This window comes from Panthera pardus, unplaced genomic scaffold (assembly GCF_024362965.1).
Source record: "Panthera pardus isolate Hobbes unplaced genomic scaffold, ASM2436296v1 HiC_scaffold_14, whole genome shotgun sequence".
In the NCBI taxonomy this organism is placed as follows: domain Eukaryota; kingdom Metazoa; phylum Chordata; class Mammalia; order Carnivora; family Felidae; genus Panthera; species Panthera pardus.
The window spans coordinates 1,459,035-1,478,594 of NW_026526699.1; the positions used below are offsets into that span (position 1 = coordinate 1,459,035).

Genomic DNA, 19,560 nt, shown 5'->3' on the forward strand with positions numbered 1-19,560 from the left:
TCTGTCTTCCTTCTACTGAAGTTTACGTCACAAATCCCAAGTGCACGACGCAGCAGATTTTCACAGTGAGCACCGGGTGTGACCTGCGCTCGGGTCAGAAACGAGGCCGCCCGCGGACAGGACCCCGCGGCCTTTCCTCCGGCATCGGCAGGTGCGGAGGCCCCGCAGAAACACCTGCCCCGTGTGTCTGGCAACAGTAGCCGGAAGCAGTGGGCTGGAAACGTCCCGGGGCCTTCGAAGGAGCGGGGCGGCGCTTCTGCAAGAGAAGGGGCCGGGTCTGGGCCGGGTGGGCTCCAGCGACGGGTGCGCCGGGACTCTTCCCACGGGCCCTCGTTGCTGGTGACTCGGGCTGTGTCTACATCGCTTCACGTCCGCCCTTGTTCCCGAGGAGTCCGTTCCAGGAAAGCCGCTTAGAACCTGAGGGGGGGGTGGTGCTCAGCGTCCCGCGTGGGCACTTCCATGGGCACCGGGAGCAGCCAGCCGCGAGCCCCTCCGTCAGATTGAGCAGACGCTGCACATTCGCCTGTTCCCCCCGGTGGATTCTGGGTGGTTTCTGTGGCACGTGCTCCTGCCCGGCTTGGGGTCCTTCGCCTCCATCCCCACAGCCCCTCGCCGAGGCTCCTGCCGGGGGGAGACGCAGCCTCGTGTAAAGGCCCGTGTGGTGCTGGAAGCAGAAGAGCGGCTTCAGGGCCATCTGCACGCGGTCTCGGGGGGAACAGAGCGCCATGTCCCCGGATTCCTAATGCCACGTGGCCTTGCGTCTCTGCAGCGGGGCGGCCCCAGGCCTCTTTGGGCCACAGGACAAGCCCGGGGTCCGACGGCGGTGGGGAACTCGGACACCGCGTGATCGGAGCCTGGAAAGAAAACCCCAGCCGGACGCGGCCCGTCGAGCAGGTGAGTTGAGCCGAGTGAGTGCGTCTACTTAGTTCTTCTGAACAGATCGGACTCTGCGGCCTCGAGAAGCAGAAACTGGCAGCCGGGACTGTGGGCAGGCAGGGGGCCACCGGGGGGGGGGGGGGCCGCGGGTGGACAGCTGTGTGGGTGGGGGAGGTGGCCTGGGAAGGGAGACCCGAGGTCCCGTGTTCACAGCAGCGCGGTCTCACATGTAGGAAACGCTGAAGTCTCCAACGGAAAACCACTGTCAGCGCTGACAGACTCAGGAAGGAGGCAGGACACAAATCAACAGGCAGAAGTCACTCGCGTTTCAGATTAAGGAAACAATTCCTTTTAAAATGGCATCAAAAAGAGTAAGACATTTAGAAACAAGTTAGGCCAATGAGACAGGAGACTTGTTCACGGGAACTACACCGTGTTACTGAACGACCACGGAAGGCGTTAATACGCGGACAGATGTCCTGTGTTCACGGCCAGGTGACGGGACGCCGCTAGGACGACAGTGTTCCCGAAATGCTGGTTCCTCTGCAGGTTCACTGCCATCACCCCCGAAGCCCTGGACACTTTTTTTGTAGATACAGAAAAATACGTTCCAAATTTCATACGGCGTTTCAAGGGACCCGGAATACGCGAAATAATTTTGACAAGGAAAAAGTTGGAGGACTCACGCTTCTTGATTTCAAAATTCACTGCAAAATTACAGCAATAGAAACAGTGTTGTTCTGGCATAAAACACAAGTAGAGACGAGCAGATTGGAGGAGAAAACCCAGAAAGAAGGCCGCATAAACTTAGTCAACGGATTTCCAACAAGAGTGCCAAAACTATTCAACGGGGGAAAAGACAGGTTTTTCTTTAACAAATGGTGTTGGGAAAACTGGACATCCACACGTGCGTGAGAGAAAGAGGCTGGACCCTTACGTGACACCATATGCCCAAATCAGCAGAAATGGGGTCAAATACCCAAGCGTAAGAGCTAAGACCTAAGACTCTTAGAAGAACACACAGGAGAAAAGATTCATGACGTTGCATTTGTGGTGATTTATTGGCTCTAACACCCGAAGCACAGGCAACTAGAAAAACAGATAAATTGGACTTTCACAAAAGGAAGCACTTTGGGGCATCAGAGGGCTCCATCAGGGGAGTTAAAGAGCCCACAGAACGGGAGAAAACGTCTCCCTCACCTGATGAGGGGCCAACACCCAGGATCTGTAAAACCTGCTCAGCGACAAAGGAACGATCCCATTAAAAGATGGGCCAAGTCTGTCTCCAGAGACGACGCACAGATGGCCGGTCAGCGCCCGACTGGAACTCCCCTCACTCCTCACCAGGGGACACAGGACAATCGCGAGGTCCCACAACCATCAGAAGCGCAGCACAGCGAGCGTCGGCCGGGACGTGACGCCCAGGTTGTGACGCCGATGGCCGAGCGCGTTGCCGGTGGGTGCGGGAGACCAACATCCCCCACGGAAACACAGGGGAGTCTCGGAAAGACCCATGTGGCCCAGCGATCCCACTCCTAGGGGTTTACGAGGTACTCGTGGTTCGTGAGCACGGCGGCCGCGAGGGAGAAGTGACCCCTGTGTGCCCCCCCCCCCCGGCATCGGCCCGCCCGGGGGACACCACGGCCACCTGCGCCTGCTCGTGCGGTCAGCTCTGCGGCGGGGTCCCTTCCCCGACCCCGTCTCTCCCTGGGGGGCCGGCCTCCCGCCCCTGGAGAGCGGCCAAGCCCCAGGTCTTGAGATCTGGCGCTTTGCAAAACTACATTTCTCTGCAGACCAGAGGCGTTCCGCTCAAGCAGCAGACTCTCATAATGGCTCATCTTGGGATCCGAGCAGATAATCCTTCCCGAGAGCCTGTGGAGGGGAAGTTAAGGCAAAAAGTTACTGCATTTCTGGGCTCCTCTTGCCAAAGGCACGAGGCCCCGCTTCTTACTGGTTTTCCGCGGGCAGGTTTATTATTGCGCTTCCTCTTTACTGCTGGTCTCGGTGGAACCAGGGCAGTTGGAGGAGAGAGTCAGATTCCCCACCTCCGTGCCGTGTGGTTCTTCCACATCGCGCAGCAGTGCGGAGCCTCAGGTGGCAGAGGGCCGTCGGGACACGGGACGGGGCAGCCAGGTGGGGCAGTGGGGACCAGAGCTTGCGCCCCCCTACCCCCCCCCCCCCCGAGGGGACCCTGGTGGTTGCCCGGTGGACGGAGTCCAGCGTTGACGAGCCCGCGACCGTTCAAGAGTGTCCAGGCGTGGCACCCTCAGGTGAGAGCTCGGGTGTGTCCAGGTGGCTCTCGTGCAGCACACCCTCTGTCGCCCCGGATCCACTGTCCCCCTGTTCACCCCACTCCCTCCCCGCGCCTTGACCTGCGGGCCGTGTGGCCGGGGCTCCCACCTCCTGCCTTGTGGTCAGGCCCCACCCGCGGGAGCCCCCAGAGCTGCGGGTGGGGAGAGAGGTGTGTCTACACCGGCCTGCTACGTCTACCAGATACGCCTTGTGTCCCCATGCTGACCAGGGAAGTGTCACTTATTCCCCAGGTTTGTCTGCCCTGTCCTAGGATGTCTCCCACGTTTCCAAGGTGTGTCTTAGAACCTGGAACGTCTCTCAGAACTCTGGTGTCCCTACTGTGAACCGTGATAGCTCCCTCTCTCCCGACTGTGTCTCACCTGACCCGGTGTATCTGCTCATAGTTCAGGTACGTCTATACTGACCTGACAGAGGATGTTTTGGTGACCCATGTTTACCATTACCTGGCTGCCCTCACCTGGCAGGTGTTCAGCTCTCCCCAGCTGTGGCTACCTTCACCTTGTATGTTTTCTCCAAGCCCGTGTGTGTCTCCACGACCAGGGACGCCTCCCTCGTGCCCCGGGTGTGTCCGTACTCAGCGGGAGCATCTCTGGCCGTGACTGTCGTGTCTAGTGTTGCCCGAGACGTGCACCTCATTCCCCCGGTCGGTCTGTCTTAGTGGAAGGTTCCCCGTTTCCCAGGGCTGGCTGCCTCATCTTGGGTATTGCCTGGTTGCACAGGTGAGTCTACACGACCTGCGGCGTCTCCCGAAATCCCCGGCCACGTCTGCCCTGGCTGGGTAGGTCGTGTCCACTAGGTGTGTGTGTCCTGACCGGACGCCTGCCTGTCGCAGGTGTTGATCTCCTGACCTGGGATGTCTCCCTGGTCCTGAGGTGTGTCCACACCATGCTGGGATACCTCCCTTTATCTGCACTTGGGTCTACGCTGACCGGCAGTGCTTTAACAGCTTAAGTGCCCACCATAACCTGGTATGTCTGCCTGATATCCCACTGCGTCCACACTGACCTGGAAGGTCTCTGTACAGGCATGTCAGAGCAGCTCTGGGCCATGGGTTCTCCAGGTGTTTACTCTGACCTGCGACGTTTTCTGTTGCCCCCTCGTGCATAGACCCTGACCATGTCTCCTGAATTCATCAAATGCCAGTGTACTCAGTTGATCTTTTTAGTCGGTTAAATTCAGTTTTTACTTTTATAAGCCAATCTGCACTTTTCACGATGGGTTTCGATTTTTTGCGCGTTGTTTATACAAGCAAAACCTGTATTAGACTCTCTACTCTCTGAATAAGACTGGTACTGCTAAGGGAGGGAACGAGCCAACTACTGCACAAACACTGTAACTGTAGATATTCTGCGATAGAGAAAGTCACTTCTGTGGAGTTCCAGTGAGATACGGCTGGGGAATTCTGGAGACTAACTTGTAAAGGTAGACACCCCAGGGGAACAGAGTCCACCTCCCTGCTGGGACCAGCAACACTGGAGCGTGGAGGGAGTCCTCGCTCAGGCCAGACACCATCCTGGGTCACGGAGACGTCACAAGCCTGGAGAATTGGAGTGACAACCCAGGTCGGGACAGATGCCCCTCCAGGCACGTGCACACACACCTGACTTACTAGGGAGGCCTCAGTGCTTACAGCCTGAACCTGTCTCCCTGATCAGGGTAGACAGAACTGGGGGGTTAGGGACACTTCCCGGGTCCATGCAGAAATACCTGAGGAATCAAGGTGACATCCTAGATCGTGGTAGCTCCCCCTGGGGAACGAGAGCATCACGTTAGAATTGGGGGACACCCAAGTCAGAGTTGAACTACCCGAGGAAGCACTCACTACGCGTCACGTTAGACTTTGTGTGGGGTAAAGAGGCGCCCCGGTAGACAGCCAGAGTGACAAGGGAGACGGCAGGGTGGACATCCCGCCAGATCAGCGTGGACACGCCTGGGGAACTGGGGAAACGTCCAGGTCTGGTTAGACAGGGGACTAGACATCACAGGTCAGCGTAGATACACCTGGAAAATGAAGAACACACCCCAGGTCAGGATAGGCACACCCTGAGGATTTAGAAAGTCGTCCTTGTTCGGTGTAGACTCGTCTGCATAATTAGACATCCCAGCTATAAACAGCCACACCTCAGCAGTTAGACAGCTGAGATTAAGGTGGGTGCACCTGGGGAATAGGGAGGTAAACCGTGTCAGCGTAACACGTGGGGTATTAAGTAGACACAGCAGGTCAAGTGCGGACACCAGGGGGGATGAGGGGAACATCCCGGGCTAGTGTAGACGTAACTGGAGTATCAGAAAGGCCTTCAGAGCATCATGGCAGTGTAAGACATCCCTGCTTTGTGTCTCCCTTTTTGAATAACTCGTCAGGCATCCATCTGTGAACGCAAGTGCCTCTGGGATCCAGCCCCATACGCCTAAGGATCTGGGAGGAGCGTCACCCAACCGTGTACCTGGAAATAGGCAGACAGACCTCCGAGGGGCTGCAAACCAGCGGGAGCCCTCTTGCCGCCAGTGGGGAAGCCTCGAGCATGCTGACTTGGACAGAAATGCACAGACAAGGAAGGCCGGGGTGGGGGTGGGGGTGGGGTCCAAGCTGCCCCAGGGGCGGCTCCAGCACATCCCCGGAGTCTGGATCCACTGGAAATAGAGGAACTTTGCCGGTGCCACCCCTCCCCAAAGGTGACGCCACGTGGGGCTCAGCAGCAGCAGCCTCTCCCACGTGGGAGGGAGCACCGGGAGTGCCGGCTTCTCCAGCTGTGTGGGGGCTGCAGGAGAACCCCATTTCTCTCCAGCAGCACCCAGAGTACTGAGGGACGTCCATGACTCCGGGGGAGAGAGGATCAGCAAACAGACAGATGAGAATATTAGCACTGAAGTCCAAATGTGAGCTTCTGGAAGAACCCTGAGGATCCACCACACCTAGAGTACTGAGCCCACACCTGCCCAGTCTGCCCCCGTGGGCAGAGGATGCACCACACAAGTGTCTGTAGGGCCCCCTTCCGGGAAATGAGGGGAGTTCTCCAGACCGGAGAAGGCCTACAAGCTCAAGAATTCTGCTACAGGACAGGGCAGGAAGCAAGGACAGGGATGTCCACACAAGGACAGAAAAAGCCCAGGCCCGACAGGCTCGACTAACAGCATCTCCCACCTGGAGGGGATCACAAAGACTGAGGCGATGTCCGCCACTTCTACACCAGAGCAGCACCGCAAAAGGACAACGAACGTGAGTGAAGAATCAAGGAACGCATCGTCACCATAAGGCAACAGTAACCCTCCAACAACCAAACACAAAGGCTGAAGTTTGTGACCCAGCTGATAAGGGGCCCAAAGAAAACACACAAAAGACAATTTAACAAAAATCAGAAAAGCTGTATGTACATGAACAAAATGAGAAATTTAACAATGAGAAATCACAAAAAACTGGGACTAAAGAATTCAATGAATGGGATGAAAAATGCAATAGAGGGCACTCACAGCAGAGTGTATAAAATGAAAGACGGAATCAGTGAGCTACAGGATAGGAACTTTGAAATAACCCAATCGGGATTACAAAGAATTAAAAAGCATTACAAAAGCCTAGAAGATCCACGCGACTCCATCAAAAGTACAAGTATCAGAAAAATTGCATTCTGGAAAGCGAAAAGGAGCAGGGAGTTTATTTAAGAAATAATGGCTGAAACGTCCCAGACCTGGGGAGACACTTGGGCAGCCAAGTTCAGGAAGCCGATAGACCACCCTCCTATCCCGGTGGCAACAGGCCTTCCCCAAAACACACTCACCATGACAAAACTGTCAAAAATCCAAGACAAAGAATCCGAAAAGCATGCAGAGAATATTGTAATCTACAAAGGAACCCTCACTGGGTAGTCAGTGCATTTCTCAGCAGAAAGCCTATAGGCCAGGAGAGAGTGGATGATAATTCAAAGTGCTGTAGGAAAAAAACTGCCTGCCAAGAATATCTGGTAAAGTTATCCTTCAGAAATGAAGAAATAGACACTTTTCCAACAAAAGCTGAGCGAGTTCATCGCACTAGACCCTCCTTACAAGAAATGCAGAGAAGAGTTATTCCAGCTGAGGTGAGGGGACGTTAATCAGCGACATGACACACGAGTCAGATTGCGATGGTAGATTAGCCACTTTGCTGGAACATAAAGGTCCAGGGGAAAGAATATAAAAATTACAGCTACTATGATTGATTAATACACAATACAAAAGAGAAAAACTGTGACATCAAAAATATACAAGTGGTAAAGAGTGAGGATTCTGTATGTGGAGTCACTGTCAACTTCAAATGGGCTGTTTTATCTGAGATAGATCATGTCAGCCTCCTGGTAACCACAGAGCAAAATTCTGAAGTAGATGCACAAAAGAGCAAAGGGAAAAGAGAGCGGACCACCACAGAAAATCGAGATACAAAAATGGGCAGAAACAGCACAGGGAAAATTGAAGTGCGAAACAACCAGGAAACAGGTAATAAGGGCTTCCTATAGCCACTCTGTTACCAGTAATCACACTAAATACAAATGGACTGAATTCTCCAATCGACACACACATGGTGGCTGAATGGATTTCTGAAAAGAGCCAACTGCATGCTGGCTGTAAGAGACTTGCTTCAGGTTTAAGGACACACATAGGCTCAAAGTCAAGGGACAGAAAATGATATTTCATGAGGGTGTAATCCAAAAGAAAGCAAGGGTATTTATATCAGAGAAAATAGATTTTAAGCCAAAAACAGTAACAAAAGAGGTCATTACATAATGATAAAGGGAGTTTACCAAGAATATGACAGTCAAACTTACACACGTTAAAGCACCTAAATATATTAAGCAAATGCCAACAGATCTGAAAGGGAAAAAAAGACAACACAATAATAGACTCTAATAGCCCTCTTTCGGCCATGGGTATAGATCATCCAGACAGAAAATCAACAAGGAGACATTGGACTTGAACCATACATTAGACCAAATGGACCTAATAGACATTTATAGAACATTCTAGCTACAGCAGCAGAATGCACATTGTTCCCTAATACACACATTCTCCAGGACAGATCATATGACAGGCTGCAAAATGAGTCCTAGCAAATTTAAGAAGACAAATTATATCAAGTATCTCTTCTCACTGAAATGGTACAAAACTGGAAATCAACACAAAGAGTAAAGCTGGGAAATCTACAAATGTGTAAACTAAACATCGCATTCCTGAACAATGAATGGGTCAAAGAAGAAATCAATAGGAAATTAAACAAAATACCTGCAAACAAATGACAACAGAAACATAATGCACCAAAACCCACTGCATGCTCCAAAACAAGCTCTGAGAGGGAGGTTTATAGTAACTAGTGCAAATGTTAAAATAAAAGCACCTTAAATAAACAATGTAACTTTATGCTTCAAGGAACTAGAAAGGTAAGAACTAAACCCAAAGTCTGCATAGGGAAGGAAGTAGATTCTCCAAGATCAGAGCTGAAACAAATGAAATAGAGACCAGAAAAGCAACAGACAAGATCAATGACACTAAGAGCTGGGTTTCTGGAAAGATAAACTTGACAAACCTTTAGCTAGACTAAGAAAAGAAGACTCAAAATCAGAAATGAAAGAGAAGATATTGCAACTGATACGACAGAAATGCAAAGGATCATAAGAGACTACTACCAAGCCTGGATCAGGAAGAAATAGAAAATTTGAATAGGCCAATAATGAGTCAGGAGATTGAATCAACAACCAAAAACCTCTCAACACAGAAAACCCCGGGACCAGGTGGCTTCACTGCTGAAATCTACCAAACGTTTACAGAAGAATTAATGCTGTTCCTCCCCCAACACAGTCCCAAAAACTGAAGAGGAGGGGACACTTCCAAACTTATTTTACAAGGCAAGCATTACCCCGATAGTAGGTTGACAAAATATTAGTAAACTAAGTTCAACACCTAAGACCAGTTATATAATACCACAAGCAACAGACTTATCCGTGAGATGCGGGGGTGGTTCAACATACACTAAGTGATACATGTGAGAGTAAAAGAAAAAAATTCCTATCATTTCAGTTAATGCAGAATAAGCATTCAACAGACTATACCTTTAATGATAAAACCTGTTAACAAGTCATGTGCAGAAGGAACACACTTCAACATAATTAAGCTGGTCAACAACGAGCCCACAGCAAACCTCATACCCAGAAGAAACACTTTGAGTCTTTCACCATCAAGATCAGGAACAAGAAAAGAGTTCACTATTCCTATTCAACCCACAGCAGTGGAAATTCCAGCCAGAGAAATCAAGCAACAAAGAAAGAAAATGCATCCAAATCAGAAAGGAAGAAGTAAAATTGTCATTCTTTGTACGTGATACGATGTTATACATAGAAAACCTAAAGACTCCACTAAAAAAGCTATTAGAACTAATCAATGAATTTAGTAAAATTTCAGGATACAGAATCAGCACACAGAAATCAGTGTCTGTATACACTGACAGTGGAACATCTGAAAAAGAAAACTATTGCATTCACAAGAGCAAACTTTTTAACAATAAAAATAGGAATAAATTTAACCAAGCAGGTGAAAAATGTGCACAATGAAAACTACAAGAGCTTGATGAAAGAAATTGAAGAAGAAACAAAAGGAAAGATGCCCCATGTTCACGGAAGCAAAGAATTAACATTGTTAAAATAGCTATACTACCCAAAGCCATATGCAGATTTAACATAACCCCTGTCAGAATTCCAATGGCATTTTTCACAGAAACAGAAAAAATCCTAAAATTTATATGGAACTCTCCCCAAAGAATGACCCAAATAGAACAATCTTTTTTTTTTTTTTTAAGTTTATTTATTTTTGAGAGAGAAACAGAGTGAATGGAGGAGGGACAGAGAGAGGGAGAGAATCCCAAGCAGGCTCCACACTGTCAGCACAGAGCCCGGTGAGGGAGTTGAACTCACAAACCGTGAGATCATGACCTAAGCCAAAAACAATAGTCCAATGCTTAACCAACTGAGCCACCCAGGCACCCCCAAATATAATGCTCCTGATTAAAAAAAAAAAGGAAATCCAGAGACATCACACTGCCTGGTTTCAAACTCTACTACAAAACCATGCAATTAAAACAATATGGTACTGGCATAAAAACAAAGTCCAATAAAACAGGACAGAGAACCCTGAAATAAACCCACACATTTATGATCCACTACTCTTTGACAAGGGGGCCAAAAATACCTAATAGGGAGAGGAGGGTCTCTTCGGCAAATGGTGTTGGGAAAACTAGACAGCTGTTTGCTGAGAAATGAAATTGGACTCCTCTCCTACACCACTCAACTCTCCAAAATTAACTCTAAATACATTAAGGACTTAAACATAAGGGCTGATGCCACAGAACTCCCAGAAGAAAACGCAGGAAGAAGCTCCCTGAGGTTGGTCTTGGAAATGGTTTTGGGGATACGACAGCAAAAGCACAACAAAAGCAAAAAGCCAGCAGGACGGTGTCAAACTAACCAGCCTCTGCACTGCAAAGGAACAGTAAAAAACAAAAAACAAAAAAAACAACAACAAAAAAAACCAACAAAAAGGCAGTCTATGGAATGAGAAAAATATTTGCAAACCATTGAGGAAAGGGTTAAAATTTAAAATATATAAAGAACATACTACTCAGTAATAACACCAAACAATCTTTTAAAAAATAGAGGAACTAACATTTTTCCAAAGAAGACATTCAAATGGTCAGCAGGTACATACATGAAAAGATATTCCACAACCCTAATAATCCGGCAAATACAGATCAAGATCCTAATGAGCTACCACCTGGCACCTGCTGGAACAGCTGTCACCAAGACGACAAGGGAGAAGTGTTGGTGAGGACGCGCAGACACGGGAACCATGTGCGCCGTGGTGGGAGTGTTCAGCCCCCATGGAAAACATGGAGGCTACTTTAAAAACGCAGAACAACTGTATGACCCACGAGACCCATTTCTGGGTATACACCTGAAGGAAACGAAGATACGCTATCGAAAAGATATCTGCGCCCCATTATAGTAATTATTATTCACAATGGCCAAGATATGGAAACACCTGAAATGTTCTCCGATGAGTGAGTGGATAAGAAGGATGGTGTGTGGGGCGCCTGGGTGGCTCAGTCGATGAAGCATCTGACTGCAGCTCAGGTCATGATCTCAGTTTGTGAGTTCGAGCCCCGCATCGGGCTCTGTGCTGACAGTGCAGAGCCTGGACCTGCTTTGCATTGTGTGTTTCCTTCTCTCGCTGCCCCTCCCCTGCTCATGCTGTCTCTCTCTCTCTCAAAAATTAATAAACATTAAAAAAAAAACAGCTTTAAAGGTGTGGTGTGGACACACCATGGAATACTGGGACACGAGAAAGAAGGAAATCCTGACATTTGTACCACAGGATGGACCTTGAGAACATCACAGTAAGTGAAATAAATCAGAGAAAGACAAATAGTGTATACCCTCATATGTAAAGTAAGGAGTCAAACTTGCAAAACCAGGGCAAACTGTGGCTGCAGTGGCTGGGGGGTGGGAGAACTGGGGAGATGTCAGGGTGGAAACTTGTAACCAGGAGATAAAGCAGCTCGGGAATCGAACGTACGGCTAGTGTTTATAGCCAACAGGACTGTGTGACAAACGTCAGGGCTGCTGACTAGATCTCAACTGTTCTCATTGCAAAAAAGAAATAATCTGTGGTGGGATAAATGTATGAACTAATGCTACGGTTGTAATCCTATTGCAACACAAAAACGTATCAAATCAATGTGCTAAAACTTAATGTTATATTACGTCAATTATATCCCAATAAAAATTTTTAAAAACCCAACACATCTAATGTTGAGGTATACATACCTGGAAACCTATGGAGTTATAGTAGCGCAGTGTTAAAACACCTAGGGAATTAAGAAACTATCCCAGGTCAGTGTAGACACCCCTGATAAATTAGGAAAAGATACCATTTTTGGTAGATAGACCTGAGGAATTAGTGAAACGGTCCAAGTCAGTCTAGATGCATCTCAGGAATTAGGAAGACACTGAGGTTCAAGACAGCCAACACCTGTGCAGTTAGGAGACACTTCCAGTGTAGGGACAACAGAGAAAACAGACTCCATAGCAGTACAGATAAGCCCCTGTTTTAATGACATATCCCAGGTCAGTGGACACACACCTTAGGAATTAGTGACATGTGCCGGGTCAGAGCAGACATACTTGGGGAAGGAGGGTGACATCCCAAGTCCTAGTAGAAACATCTGGGAATTAGGAATTTGTTCGTGTTAGTGTGGACACAAGTGGGCTACAAGGGGGTATCAGAGAAAACATGCCTAGGAATTTTCAGAGGTATTTAAGTTTAGGGCAGACATACTTGGTGAATGAAGAAAACATTCCAGGTCAGGGTAGAAATATCTAGGGTATTAGAGGGAGATCCCAGGTCAGCGCAGACATAGCTGGTGAATTAAGAGGATATCCAAGGTTATTGAAGACACATCTGGAAAATGAGCAATACGTCCCAGGTCAGTGTAGACACAGCTGAGGACTTAGTGGCACATTCCAGATCAGAGTAGGCACAACACGAAGAGGGAGACATCCAGGTCAAAAACATGCCTGGTGATTAGGGAGACCTATTAGGTCAGTATGGAAACAGCTGGAAAATTAGAATTTCTAGGTCAACAGAGACACACGTGGGTTATTAGATGTCCCAGCTCAAGGTATAGATAACCAGGTGTCTACACAATTAGGGAAACATCCTGCGTCTGTGTAGACAAACCGGGGGAATCGGGGACCCATCCCAAATCAAAGTACCCACACTTGGGTTATGTGGCAGAAACGCTAGGTTAAGTTAGAGACACCTCAGGAATTCTGTAGACATCCCAGGACGACGTATATATACCTGGGGTTTGGGAGACCATGAAGTTAAAGTAAACACACGTGGAGAGCTAGAGAGATTTTTTTTTTTTTTCTAATTCAGCGTAAACACACTGTTATTAAGGTGGCTTTCCAGGTCAACGTAGATACACACAAGGAATGAGGGGTATGAAACAGTTTATAGTAGCCACTCCTAAGTAGATACATCCCAGGTCAGTGTGGATACATCTGGAATAGGAAGATATCCATGTTCATGGTAGACACACCTAGGCAGTTATAGGGCAATGCCAGGTAAGGTGGGACACATCTGGGGAGATACAGATAAATCCCACAAGGAGGGAGACTTCACAGATCAGTGTATACACACTCCTGGAATTCGGGAGGGATCCGAGATTGCGGTATATAGAACCGAGACTTATAAAGACATCACAGGTTAAAAAGACACAACTTGGGAAATACACATCCCGATACAATTTAGACCCACCCGGGCACTATGAACAACATGCCTGGTAAGTCTAAACACACCTGATGAAGCAGCGGGACCCCCCCAGGTCAGGATGCACACACTGGTGAAGCAGGGGGACCCCCCAGGTCACTGTATACACATCTAGCTTCTCCAAGAAGATTCCCAGGTCTTAGGTAGGTTTCTTAGGGTGATTCCTGGGGACTCGGGGGAAGTTCCCAGGTCGGTGGAGACACACAGTGGCAATAACGAGACATCCTAGACCACATTCTCCACCCTGGGGAAACTAGGAAGACATCTTGGTCTGGGTAAGACACACCCAGGGAATTCAAGTGACATCCAGTGAGTAAAGACACTCCTGGGGGCATTACTGGGATTTCAAAGTCACTAGAGAAACTCTTGCAAAATCAGGGAGACCACTCAAGTCAGTGCAGCCTGGGAATTTAGGGACACAGCACGTATCAGAGTATAGACACTTGGGGATTAAGGGAGATGCCCCAACACAGTGTAGACACATCACTGTGTGCACCTCGAACACAGTGTAGACACATTGAGAGAGAGATCCCAAGTCTGTGTAGACACACTTGGACAATTGTGTGGGAAACATCAAAGGTGAGTATAATTAGGGAGACATCCAAGTTCATGCTGGACACACTTCAGAGATTATGGAGAATCGCAGGCTAGTGATGGCGCACCTGGGGAAGCTGGGAGACATTCACAGCAGTGCAGACTAGTCTAGGAAGCGTGCTTCCATGTCTGCCAGGTCAGGGTAGAGACACCTGTGGTATGAGGGAGACGTTCTGTGTAGGAGTAGACACAACTGGAGAGTTAGAAAGTCATCCAAGTTCAGGGTAGACACCTCTAGGGAATTAGGACACCCTAGGTCAAAGCCAAAAAGCCTGCACAACGGGGTGACATCAGAGGTCATTGTACGTACACTCGTGAATTCGGGCGTAACCGGTGTAAGAGTAAACACAACAGATTAGTCATCACAGGTCAGAGTAGATACACCTGGGGAATAAGAACTACCAGTGTAGACACCTGTGGTGAATTGGGGAGCTCCCAGGCCAGTTCAGACACACCTGGGAATAAGGGAGACATCCGAGGTCACATTAGACACACCTTGGGTATCACAGGACATCACGGGCCAGAGGAGATGTGCCTGATGGCGGAGACCGGTCGGGTCACTGTGGATGCACCCCAGGAATTAGGCATCCCAGTCAGAGCAGAAGTGCCAGGGAATATGAGGGACGTCCTAGGACTGTCCTGGGACAGGGACGGTCCCTGCTCTCCCCCGCTGCATCACGCGGCGGTCCCTCCCAGCTCCGGAACTCAGAACTGTGCGGCACAGGCCCCTCCAGGGAGCGGTGCCTGGTTCCGGGGACCCGCCACCACCCCGGCAGGCGTCCTGCACACACACCCCTGTGCCTCTGCCCCCTGGAGGAGGGCGCGCTTGAGGCCGGCTGTGAGGGAGACTGACTGGGAGCCGGCCCAGGGCTCTCTCCGGCCCCGCACACTGAGCCCACACGCCGACTTCACAGCACGCACTGCCCACCCCTGCCAGATGCCAAGGCTGACACATCTCGTTGCTTTAAATGGAGACAGAGGAGCAACTTTCAGCCTTTTAGGGCTCGCCTGCTTCGCACAGGCAGCGAAACTACAGCCAGCCTCTGTGGCAGGCCACGCACACCGTGGGGCAGGAAAGAGCCCAGACCCCTCCGGCCCCTGCGGTCCTGCGACCCAGGCTCCTCCGTGAAGGTCTTCACAGACACCACAGCCCCTCTGCGGCCCCGCCTGGGCTCCCCCCTCTGCTGGCTGGAGGGGACGCCCCTGCAGGCACCTGTCCACAACACCCACCTGGTCCTTTCCCTGATCAGCCTCAAGTGCCCACACAGGGAAGGCCTCCACCCCACAAGCACCTGGTCAGGGTGGGCGGTGCCTGACTTCCCATGGCGGGGGGTGTTAATTACAGTCAGAAACTCCTCTGCCTGCTGAGCACACAGGATGTGGGATCCGGGGCCTGAGCCTCCTTTGGGCTTTGACCCTGGGTTTGAATGAGCTCACCTTGCACCGGGCCACGCTCAGAGCACTTCCTTGTCTCATTTTGGGGAGGCGTTTATCATCACCCCCGGTTTGCGGGCGGGAACCCGCAGGTGCAGACAGGCTAGATCAAGGATGCCTCAACCTCACCTCCAGGGGGTGGCGGCCCCGGGGTCAAGCCCAGGCAGCCTGGCCAGAGCCCAGGGCCCCGACCTGTGCCTCAGCGGCCTCGCTGGTGACCTGGGGCTGCCTGCCCGGCTAGGGGACCAGGCTCCCCCTGCACGGGGACCACCCGCCCAGCTCCCTGGGCAGCCCCAAGCCCCCACCGGAGCCACCCGGAGCCTCAGACCCATGTCCTGGAGGCCAAGGGAGGCTCAGTCAGCACCCCCAGGGTGGCCTCTCCCGGGGAACCAATCAGGCCTTGCTGAGGATGCTGCGGGACAGGAGACCCCCCTCAGCAGGGAGGCACGCGGTTACTGCCCGGTCCTCGTCCCTGAGTGGCTGATAATTACAGGACGAGACTGCAGGACACGGCCCACGGCTCTCCAGGGTGAACAGCCCAGCCGGACTGTGGGACAGGCGCTGCCCGGAGCTAAGTGTCGAGGGCCCGGGAGTACCGGCTGGGACTCACGAGGACCACTGCAGTTCTGAGCCAGCTGCCGGAGGACGGAGCTGGCCGCCCACCGAGCTCCCCCGGAGCCCCTGACCCCGCCACGCACCCGCTCAGGCCCCACCGGCCCTCCAGCGGGCCGGGCTCACGCCTGATCTGGGGGACCTGCACCCAGCGAGCCGCACCCCGAGGCCCGGGCGGGCCCCTAAGGCTCAGAGCCGAAACTTCTGCTTGAGCAGACCTGCTCCACGGAACCGTGATGGCTCCATGGAACCCCTCCTCAGGGGCAGGGGAGGCGCCGCTCCTTCCTGTAAAGACCCCAGACCCACGCGGCTGGTGGGCCTGCCCCCGGGGCTCCGGGTACCAGGACCTGCCCTCGGAGTCGGCACCTCCAGAGCCTGACAGACGCACTCTGCCCTCTCCTTCGGCCTCTCCGAGAAGAGCAGAAACTTGACTTTCATTTGAGAAGTTAATATTCGTTAAAAATCTAATAATAAGGATTTACGGTTGCATTTCAGGAGAATTAAGGGAATAAATAATCCATAAGTATTTAAAATATGTTGTCCTTAAGCAGAAATATGCCCAGCTTGATTTTCATGCTTCCTGCTGAACTATTTAAATTAAAATACCCAGCCACCTGGGGTCATTCTGTGCAAACACAGGTGCAGCCCCCCCACCCCCCCACTGCCGGGCCCCTGAGCTGGGCGGAGGCTGTCAGGGCAGCCCCGGGCAGGAGACAGTGGGGAGAGACGCTCCCACCCCTGGGAGAGTCAGCTCCTGGGGCACGAAGCCCAGGTGACCCTGAGGGCTGCAGGCACTGCCTGCCCGGGGCTCAGTCAGGTACCCAGGGGTGTTCGAACCTCACCTGATGACCCTGCCCAGGCCCCCCTCCCACCCCTGCGGGGACTCCAACAAGCAGGACAAACCCTGGCGGGGTCAACAGAGCCCACGGGCCGTCCCGACCACCGTGCCCCGCTGGCGACACCACGAGCACCTGGCGCTGGGATCACTTCCCGTGGGAATCTGGGGGTCCCTCCTTGCCGTGGCCCCAGGTGCAGGGACTGTCCCAGAGGGAACAGGTTCCGCTCCAGGCAGGGCCTGCAGGCCAGACTGGGGGCCCTTCCTGGGGCTGCACTGTGTCCTGCCATCTCTGCTTCTGTCCACCTGCCTAGCACAGGAGCAGTCAGCATCCTGAGCACCCCGCCTGCCCCCCCTCCCTGTGTAGCATCCCCTGACACGCCTGAGACCACACCCTGCCCTGGCCACCTGCCCCTCCCAGACACCAGGACCCTGGCCTAACAGGGGCGATGCCAAGGGGGGCTGCCACAGGGACAGGGCTCCCTGGCTTCCTCCTTCCCCTTCCCCCACCTGTGACAGAGGGACTGGAGGACTGGGGGGGACCAGGTCCTGAATCAGAAACGAGCCTCCCTATCAGTTCACCAAACACAACAGCTCAGGGAGGGGGTGACTCAGTCAGCACATCCCGAGCTGTCCCACAGGAAGACCCCTCCCGAGGGACCCCCCCAGACTTCTCCCAGTCCTGCCTCCTGCCAGTGCCTTCCAGGCCGGGTCATCCCCAACCAGGGCTCCTCTCCACAGACGAGACGTTCCAGCCCCCCCCCCCCCCCCCCCCCCCCCCCGCCCAGGGCTCCTGTCTGAGAGCCCGGGGCCAGGAGAGCCCCAATCACCCATGTGTGCTCGAATCCTCCCGGTGATGGGGAGCTCACCACCCGTCGGGCAGCCTCCCACGGGACGGTGGGAAACCCCTCCCTGCTGGCCCAGCCCTGCAGACAGCACCGCTCCATCCTGCACCCCCACTTCCTGCTCTCCTGAGTCGGGTCTTCTCCGGCGGGGCCCCTGCTCCCAGCCGCCCCCACAGCCCCTCAGGTCCCAGAGCAGGCAGGTGCCCAGGACCCCTGCTCCCCACAGACCCTTCCCTCCTGCAGCCTCAGGGGCAGAGCAAACCCCCCAGCGCCCACACGGGCACCAGCCGGGGCTCCATCTGGCGGCTCAGAGGGAACCGTTGGGGCTCGGGGGGTCCTGCCGCACGTCCCGCTTGCTTTCTGCCCGTGCGCGCTTCTAACCTGCACCCACGTTCATCACGCAAGGACGACGTCCTCGCCCTGGAGCCGGGCTCTGCTGCCCCCGAACGCGGCCCCACGGCCTGAGGTCTAGGATGCGGGTCCCCTTGTGATCCAGTCGCGGGCTGGGCCCTGAGGCAGGACGCCGGCTCCACATTCTGGAAACCCGGAGCCTCTCCCTGCAGAGGAGCTCCTTACTCCTTCCTGACACACGCCCTCCTCCTCCTCCTCCTGCTGCTCACACCTGCAGTTAAGGCCACGGAGCACAGCAAACACACCTGCCCTTCATCCCTGGGCTGAGCTGCAGGGGACACCCAGCAGGGCTCCCTCCCTCCCACCCACGCTCGGGCATTTGCTGCAAAGCCACTCACCTGGGGCCTCAGGCAGGTGTGGGCGATGCACGGACCCCGCCCTGAGTTCCCCAGGGGGCACAGACGCCAGGGAACCGTGGGGACCCAGGCGTCCCGACTGCTGGTGCCAACCCCGCTGTCTAGAGACGCGCAGCCCCGTTCCCAGAGACCGGCCCGAGGGTGAGCGCAGGGGACGCGTGGGCCTCCCTCCCAGAAGACCCCGTGCGTGGCCAGGCCTGGTCCCCGTCAAGTGCATGAGCTCAGACCCCCGAAGGCAGCTCTCTGGGCCCTCACCTGTAGGGGCTTCTCAAGGGGCCTCACCTGGGAGCCCACATCTGGGGGAACCTTACCTGGGGTCCGTATCTAGGGGGGGTCCATACCGAGGGATCCTCACCCGGGGTCCATAACTAGGGGGGGCGGTCCACACTTAGGGGGCCTCAAGGGGGCTGTCAGAGGCCCCGACTGGGGAAGGGGCCCGAACCCTCGGGGCTGCGGCCTGAGATGCAGGGACAGGCGTCTGAGACTCAAGCAGGCCTCTCGCTTCGACCGCTGACCCCCACCTCACCTCCCTTCCGTCGGGCTCGGTGCCTGGGTCACGGGCCGCGGGCACCGCCGCTCCCTCCTGGGACAGGGGGCCGGGTCGGGGTGGAGGAAGGGAGTCCTTCTCTCCCAGCCACAGGGCCTCTGCTCTGGCGCTCAGGGGCCCCGCTGGGGGCAGGGCAGGAGGCGGCACCTGCCCGGGGGGCGGGGCGGGGGCGGGGCTTGCTCCAGGCTGACGCGCAGGGCAGGAAAACACCTGCTGCTCCCGCCCCTGAGCTGGCCGAACTGCCAGGAGGCACCTTAGGCAGAGGAGAGAACCATCTGCCTCCCTGGCACACGCGGGCCTCCCCGCGGCGGCGGCTGGCAGATGACACCAGCGGGGACCACGTCGCCCCGGGCACGTCGGGGCCCCTCCTCTGGGGCCTGGCGATGGCCCTCG

The 19,560-nt window shown here is 53.5% G+C and overlaps 1 long non-coding RNA gene across 3 annotated transcripts; it reads right to left on the reverse strand.

Moving 5' to 3' along the window:
- Positions 1-1,909: 1,909 nt before the first annotated feature.
- LOC109257610 (uncharacterized) lies at positions 1,910-19,275 on the reverse strand. 3 transcript variants are annotated; one of them, XR_008422037.1, is made up of 5 exons: positions 19,147-19,275; positions 14,196-14,279; positions 10,975-12,660; positions 4,790-5,347; positions 1,910-2,748 (listed from the first exon to the last, which is right to left on the reverse strand). It is a non-coding gene; the product is annotated as an uncharacterized LOC109257610 (long non-coding RNA). The 3 variants fall into 3 exon arrangements; XR_008422038.1 differs by lacking the exon at positions 19,147-19,275 and having other exon boundaries at positions 4,790-4,937; positions 5,232-5,347; positions 14,196-15,021; XR_002076054.2 differs by lacking the exon at positions 19,147-19,275 and having other exon boundaries at positions 14,196-15,021.
- Between the last annotated feature and the right edge of the window lie 285 nt (positions 19,276-19,560).